The 8,484-nt window shown below is 37.8% G+C and overlaps 1 pseudogene; it reads right to left on the bottom strand.

The window, feature by feature from the left end:
- Window positions 1-7,045: 7,045 nt before the first annotated feature.
- On the bottom strand, window positions 7,046-8,047 carry LOC100609190 (nuclear transcription factor Y subunit gamma-like; annotated as a pseudogene).
- Window positions 8,048-8,484: the final 437 nt, after the last annotated feature.

The raw sequence follows: 8,484 nt of genomic DNA, 5'->3' as shown, positions 1-8,484 counted from the left end.
ATGGTTAACAAAGAGTTCAGTGCTAACACTGCTTTGGATTGAAGTGCCACAATGCTTTTTATTGTACTAAATACACTTAGAAACAGAAAAATGAAAAGATGTTACATCACCTCTTTGAAAATGTTTTCCGCTGTGTACTCCTCTACCAGCACTATCACCATCCAAAAGAAGTGCTTGTTACCATCCACCTATTATTTAAGTAAAAACATAATATCAGTGAAATAATTTTGAATGATTATGCTTGCTTCAGGGAAAGTTATTCTAGAAAACGAAGTTTCTTCAGTAAGCTTTGTAAAGAAGCTTACACTAGTCACATCTGAATATTTAAAATATTTCTCAATTTAATAACTGTTAGTAAAAATATTTACCTGTAAATTTTCTTATGTAGAAAAGTGTTAATGTTTATTCAAATATGTAATATTTACTATAGATATTATATTTATGTTAGGACAATTGACGGAATAGTGCATTTTAATTCTAGTGCTGTAATGTATATTTATAATGGTAGTTTATCCATGGTGTCATAAGACATAAAAATGACTCTATCACAAGTCATTTTGTTAATTAGGAATACAGTTCCAGAGTTTTGATTTATTCATTTTCAAAATTCAAATTGGACTCAAAATATTCCTGACAATAATGTTACTTTTACTTATATGTCTTTCAATAATCTTTTTGTAGACAGGAGAAAAAGGAGCAGAGTTACAGCTAACTTTTCTAGGCATTGCAATAACAAAGAATATATGCTATCTGCAGGCCATAAAGTCTCTGTTATTTATAAATTTAACAGTTCTAGCAATTATACATTAGTTAATTTAGTGCTCTAAAATAGATTTTCTTATATAATCTCAATTTTCTTAAATCCATTCCAGTATGTTGCAAATATGAATGTCTTCCACTGATTTGCAGCATAGCAGACTAAATGCAGAGTCTTCTTTAGATCACATAAGAGATCCACAGATATTCATCAAATATACAGATACATGTTTATTTAGCAGTATCTTAAATTTATATGTTGTTTTCACATGAATCATCTCAATTGCTGGATACCCAGTAATTTGGTAAAATAAACAGAATGGAATTTCTATAAAAAATTTGAAAAATCTGAAAATCTCTCTTAGGACCCACTTTCAGTATTTTAAGTCATTACATTTGATTAATATGTATCAATATATATTTTCTTTCCAAGAGAATGTCCCTAAAGGAATATACTATAATCTGTTGTTAACACAGTTCAAAATGTGTGATATGGTTTGACTTTGTGTTCCCACCCAAATCTCATCTCAAATTTTAATCCCCACATGTCAAGGGAAAGACTGGTGGGAGGTGATTGGATCATGGGGGTGGTTTCACCCATACTGGTCTCATGACAGAGAGTGAGTTCTCATGAGGTCTGACGGTTTTATAAGGGGCTCTTCCCACTTTGTCCTTCCCTTCTTCTCTCTCCTGTCGCCATGTGAGAAGGTCCAAGCATGCTTCCCCTTCACCTTCCTCATGATTGTAAGTTTCCTGAGGCCTCTCCAGCCATGCAGAACTGTGGGTCAATTAAACCTCTTTCCTTTATAAATTACCCAGTCTTAGGTATTTCTTTATAGCAGTGTGAAAACGGACTAACACAATGTGGTTCCCAAAAATAAATTGTGAGGCTGGGCGTGGTGGCTTACTCCTGTAATCCCAGCACTTTGGGAGGCCAAGGCGGGTGGACCACCTGAGGTCAGGAGTTCAAGACCAGCCTGGCCAACATGGTGAAACCCCGTCTCTACTAATGCAAAAATTAGCTGGGCATGGTGGTGCACGCCTGTAATCCCAGCTACTCGGGAGGCTGAGGCAGAAGAATCACTTGAACCTGGGACACGGAGGTTGCAGTGAGCCGAGATAGTGCCATTGCACTCCAGCCTGGGCAACAAGAACGAAACTCCATCTCAAAAATCAAAGAAACAAACAAAAATGAATTGTGATAAAAAGGAGAAATTACCAGTCCCTAAATATATTTGTTTCAGCAAGAGCTCATATGTGTGTATGTGTGTATATACATATATGCACGTATATATACTCTAAATTTATAAATTTTGTCTTTACAAATATATATGTAAATAACTATGATTACAAAAATATACAAAGGCAAAATTTATACTTTAAGTATTCAGAAAGATACACAAGATTACTTTAACAAAGTACTAAATTGCACTGTCTTAATATCCAAAGAGTAGAAATGTGATGTATGGTAGATTGTTCTGGTAATGTGATAAGCCTTAAAATACTTAAGGCGGCTGAATCTAAAAATAATTTGTAAAACTATATGAAATAATAGCTTTTCTCCTGTTTTCATCCTTACATATTTAATGGTGAATCCCAAGGAATCTTGAGCGGGGACAAAAGCCTTAAATATATTATGTGAATCAACATCTGCAACCTGCTGGTAACAAAAAGCTAAAACTTTCACCATGATGACATAAACTCATATGAACACAGCAGGCACAGTTTTATTAAGCAATTCATTCAACTTTCTTAATGCACCTTAAGACAGCCATGATCTATCTTAATAATAGACTAGATAATATTTGTAGGTTATTTTCATTTTATATCTTAGAAGGTTTTATGGCTTTTGAAGTGAACTAAGCCAAAAGAAGTCACAGTTATGCTTGGAATATCTGGAATCAAACTATTCTAAATGAAGGGGGTTTTACAAAGACTAAGGTCAAAGTTGGCTCTGTAAGTTATTTAAAAAGATCATAAACTCTGTATCATGATAGAACTCCATCTTATATAATCCCCTATTAAAATATTTTTCCCCAATCATCTAGTCAAATGCTTGAAACCACACTATGAAATGGGTATTCTCATTGATTAGAACAATGCTAAAGAAGAATATTGTTGTTTATAAATTTGTAGCTTGAAAGTTCGGTATTAATGCCTAAGCAAGAGTATAGTTATTGGGCCAACTAGGCCATAATGAAATGACCACAAAAGCTTAGGAAGCCAGGCAATGATCTGGCATCGCTTTCAGAGGGAATATGATTGCAGAAGGTGTGATTACCCAGGGACACGTGACCACACAGGAGTGTCACAGAAGGAAAGTAAGAAATAAAATTATCTGGGAACTGCAATGTACCAAGTATAGTCTAAGACTGCCTTACCACACTAATTCTCCAAAAATAAATGATTTTTTTTCAGAATATTCCCATTGGATGTAAATCCAACGATAGGGAAACAGACGAACTTTATTTATCTTTAATTGTTTTGTTCTTTTCCAATAAGGGTTCTATGAAATCTATCCAAAACATCTCTGCTTATTATCATTAATAGTCTTGCAGTGCTAAAATTATTAATTAATCTCCATCATCTTTGAAAATGGTTTCCAGTTTCTGGACTGGGGACACCTGAGGGGCAGCAAAATCATAAAAAGCAGTTGACACACTCCACTTGTCCTCATGCACAACCGTCTAACAAATAATTTGCGTAAGATGTTTTTAAACATGATCTTATGGATTTCAGTTCATGCCCTAATATTTAGTACAATAAAAATTTCCTTCAAAGTGTTGTTGAATTTAGAGTAAATTGTTGTTTCAAAAACAACAACGACAGAGTAAAATGTAAGTACTGTCATGCAGAGGATCTAGTAGCTTTAGGTTAAAACATTTTCAGTATTCGAAAAGTATAAAACCATTGCTCTTCAGCTTGAATACAGGCTAGAGTATAACAACAGGAAGGCATTATGTCTAGCAAGGCACTGCAAAAGGTTAGATTTAGATATTTACAAACATTGATTGCTACAAAATTCAGTTGGAGACTGACTCTCACTGTTACAGAGGAAATATTATTAAGATCATGGAGCTAAGATTTGCTGCTGGACTTAGAAATTGGAAAAATAAACCCTTAAAAATAAACCCATATTAAACCTTGAATTTTAACTGTTGAAGTTAACAGTTATCAAGAGAACTATAGAGTAAATGTAGGAGGAAAGAGAGACATCAAAAAAATTTAAAACAGAATCAATGTGCATAGTGATTTCAATAAATTGGCTAATCAAGTTTGTAGTTACTAATCACTAGAAATGTTATATGTGGGATATCAGTGGGATATAGGTTATTTAATTAACAAATAAAATATAAGAACTACTTCACTGATAACAGTAACCAAACCAGCAAGAAAGACCTGGGATTTTTAAAACCACGTGCTAGTTATAACTAGAACATGACTTTCATTAACAAGGTTTAAAGTTTGTTCTATTCAATGGATAAACTTTTAAGATGTTTAGAGCAAGCTACGGCAATTGATCTGTGAAAGCCTATATGCACCTATACGATGCTTTTTAGTTTTTTTTTCCTTTCAAAGGATTTTAGATGTCTCACATTGCCATCAGTCACCACCTCCTGTTATTTTTTTTCACCAAAAATCACTCCTTTTTTCCTATCCATCCCTTTTCATTCTCACTACCACCACTGTAATTCTGTGCTTCTATATTGTGTCAGTCTGGCAGAGTTTATTTACTTGTCTATCTCTGCCCTACTCCTTTCATAGTCATCTTGCACATAAATGTTTTATTTATTCTGTTTGAGTAAAAGCTTTTTAAAGACAGAAGCCAGCACATAGCACATAAAAGATACTTGGAAGTTTTGACTGCATATGTAGGATGACAGATGTATGGATGGACAGATGGAAAGAATTTGAGATCCTCATCGAAGATATATTTCAACTACCAGAAAAGACTGTATTGTAACTATCAGCAGGGTCGCCAAAAGAGTGACATTCAATCAAGAATTTTCAGCAATTGGTTTTGTGGGAAGCAGACAGAGATCGATTTCTGCTTAAGAAAATGGGACGAAGCATATTTGGACAAAGGAAGAAGAACAGCTATGCAGGTTCCACGAGTCATTGGCCAAATCAAGTAGGAGCCCGGTATTGTCTTTCAGAGTCTCTGCAATCAGGATAAAATGTCTGGGTCTCTAAGCCCCATCAGTCAGGGGACATGGGTTGCCAGGTGGGGTTTAACCAGGAGACACTCTGCAGCTGAGACAAATTCTGTAGGAGCTGACAAAAGAAGGTAGTCAGCTGACAGAACTCCACATAGCTTGGCAGCAAGTCCTATTTTGAAGGAGTGTTTGAGAGGTGCAGTTTCATGTCCTCCACATTAATCAACCCGTTTTCTTTATTGTGGTAAAACAGACACAATAAATATACCCTCTAAACAATTTTTAAGTTGACAAGTACAGTATTTTTAACTATGGGCACAATGTTGTACAGCAGATATCTATCTAGAACTTTTTGATCTTGCATGGCTGAAAGTCTATTACCCATTGATAAAACTGCCCGTTTCCCCTTCCTCTTCCCTGACAACCATAATTCAATTTTCTGTTTCTGTAAGTTTGTTTAATTTAGTTATCTTATATATGTGTTTGTGATTGACTTATTTCACTTAGCATAATGTCCTCAAGGTTGATCCATGTTGTTGTGCCAGGATTTCTTTCTCTCTCTCTCTCTTTTTATTTATTTATTTATTTTTTTTGAGATGGAGTCTCGCTCTGTTGCCCAGGCTGGAATACAGTGGCATGATCTTGGCTCACTGCAACCTCCACTTCCCAGGTTCGAGCAATTCTCCCTGCCTCAGCCTCCTGAGTAGCTGGGAATACAGGCACCTGTCACCACACCCAGCTAATTTTTGTATTTTTTAGTAGAGACAGGGTTTCACCATGTTAGGCCAGGCTGGTCTTGAACCCCTGACCTCAGGTGATCTACCCACCTCGACTTCCCAAAGTGCTGGGATTTCCTTCTCTTTTAATACTGAATAATATTTGATTGTATATGTACCACATTTTGTTTATCTATTCCTCCATCCATGATCATTTGGGTTGCTTCCACATCTTGGCTGTTGTGAATATTGCTGCAGTGAAGATGGATGTGCAAGTATCTCTTCAAGATTCAATTTTTAATTCTTTTGGATAAATACCCAGAAGTAAGATTCCTGGATCATACAGTAGTAGTGCTCCTATTTTCAAACTTTTGAGGAAACATAATACTGTTTTCCACAGTGGCTGCACAATTTTACAAACCCAACAACAATGTGTAACGATTTGAATTACTCCACATCCTCACCAAAACTTGTTATTTTCTGTTTTTTTGATAGTGGCCATCCTAACAGGTATGACATGATATCTCATTGAGACAGTGGTTTGCATTTTCTTGATCACTAATGATGTTGCACACTTTTTCATGTGATTTTTGCCTATTTGTATAACTTCTTTGAAAAAGTGTCTGTTCCAGTCCTTTGCCCACTATTTTAATCTAAAACGAGATTTATTGCATTTTATGTAGTTTGAAGTCCATGCAGCAAAGGAAACTAGCACAATTTTTAATGCATTTTAAAATAAAGGGGGGTGGGCAGCAAATGCCCAAAGTTCTAGTCTTCTTGGGTCCCTGGGAAAGAAGGGTGTAGGAATGAACTACCCACTCTCCGTGGGGAATGAATTTGTCTCTTAAATGCAAGGAATGTTTCCACGGCCTCGGGATACAAAAACACAGAGGTCAGGGGAAAGGATCGCTGCTGAAAATGAAGCTATATACATTCACCTAACTCAATCTGAGGGTAGAAAAGGTGGTAAATCTTGGGGGCAGCAGTTGTTCCAAGAGTCAGGAGATACAGGACACTCCTGGGAGATTTGCACCTAAAAAGAAGTGGCAGTGAGAACCAAAAAAAAAGGAAAAACAAAGGGGGAAATATTTCTTAAACCACGCTCTTCAACAAAATGTCGTAAATATGTCATTTAATATTTTTATTTCATAGCATTGGACACACAGCTCGACATATTGAAATATTGATTCCTTGGAGGAAAATAAATGGAAAAAAGAAAACAAAAAGAATTATATTTTTCTGTTGAAGAATCTCAGGCCCCAGGCGTGAGGTCTAAGTGCCCCAGTGTCCTGGCCTGCAGGAGGTGCTGAAGTCAGCCGGGTCCTCTGGGGAGGGAGGCTATGCCCATAACCCATAACCATAAGGCTGTATGGCAAAAATTGTGTTGGGTGTCCTTGGCCTTGCCAGCTCAGACTCTCAGTCATGGGTCACCTGGGGGTTCTGCCTGTAGGAGAGCTGGTTGACTGACTGGTTGAACATGGGCTGGGTGAGGTCCTAGTCCACAGGAATGGTGACTTGCTGGATCTGGTAGAGCTTGTGTCCATCTGTGACCTGGTTGAACTGCCGCTGTCCTTACTGGACCTCTGTCTATGTAATCTGTTGGGCATTGGTGGCAAGCATCTATATCTGTTCCTGCACGACTTGAGTACCTGATACAGGCTGGACTAAGAGAATATATTCTAGCTGGCCCAACTTCAGTTGCACTGGGATCTGCTGGATCTCTCCTGTTTTAGTAATAATCTGTTGCATAACTTCCATAGTCTGTCCAGTGTCACTCTAGGACTGTTAGGCTTGACCCTGTGGTTGGGCCTGGACAATCTGCACCTGCCGACCTTCTCCAACCTGCACTGTCGGGGGCATGATTTGGCCCTGCTGAGGCTGCATGATGATCTACCCAAGCTGGATGGTGGTCATAGAGCTGGTGGTCTCCTGGCCTTGCTGCTGTCCCTAGACTTGGACCGTGGAGGGCTGCTAAGCCAGTGTGAAGTAGTACTAGATGGGCTTAGCAGGAGTTATAGACTGGCACACCTCCTCCTGACACTTTGGAGGGTTCAGTTCATCTGTCAAAACAATATCAATGAGAAAGTCTAACTGATCTAATTTTGTAATTCCCATGGTGACATCATTTCCCTATAGAGTCCAGTGCTTTTTAGCCTCTGTGTGAATCTAGGCTCAAAGAGTCAACTCTGTGATAAAAATCTGGGCTGCCTTGGCAAAGAGCACAGGAGCTCCTCTACTGATCATCTTTACATCATTCAGTTTCATAATCTTCTTAATACCAGCTGTGGAAGTTCCTGCACTAGTAAATCTTTCACTGTTAAATTCTGGATTTCTTCCAGGATGTGAAGCCCAAAAGGACTGTAGGCTTTACTGGGCATTACTGCTGCTAGTGCCACAAAATCCACATTCTGTGGACATTTTGAAAAATGCCTCCATACAGGAGTCCATGGAAGAGCACGAACTCTCCCTGCACTCCTGCTAAGCAGGGCAATGCAGAGGGCCCATGCAGGCTAGAGAAGGAGAAGCATGCATTATGGAGAACAGAGGGTGTGAAGTGGGGGCTCAAACAAGATGGCAGCCATGGTATTTGCACATGGCCCTTTCTTTTTCCTTCTCCCTTCCTTGGCACCTGGACTCCCAGTATGGTGCAATGTGCAGAGAACCTTTGACCATTTTTTAGTCATGCTTTTTAATATTATTGAGTTGTAGGCATTCTTTATACATTCTTTATATTAACTTCTTATCTGGTAAGTGGTTTGTAAATACATTATTCCATTTTGTAGGCTGCCTGTTTAGTATGTTAATTATTTCCTGTGCTGGGCAGAAGTTTTTAAGTTTGATGTAGTCCCATTTGT

This window comes from Pan troglodytes, chromosome X, assembly GCF_028858775.2.
Source record: "Pan troglodytes isolate AG18354 chromosome X, NHGRI_mPanTro3-v2.0_pri, whole genome shotgun sequence".
Taxonomy (NCBI): Eukaryota; Metazoa; Chordata; class Mammalia; order Primates; family Hominidae; genus Pan; species Pan troglodytes.
Note: the sequence above shows the minus strand (reverse complement) of the source record. Positions and strands in the feature narration are given on the sequence as shown.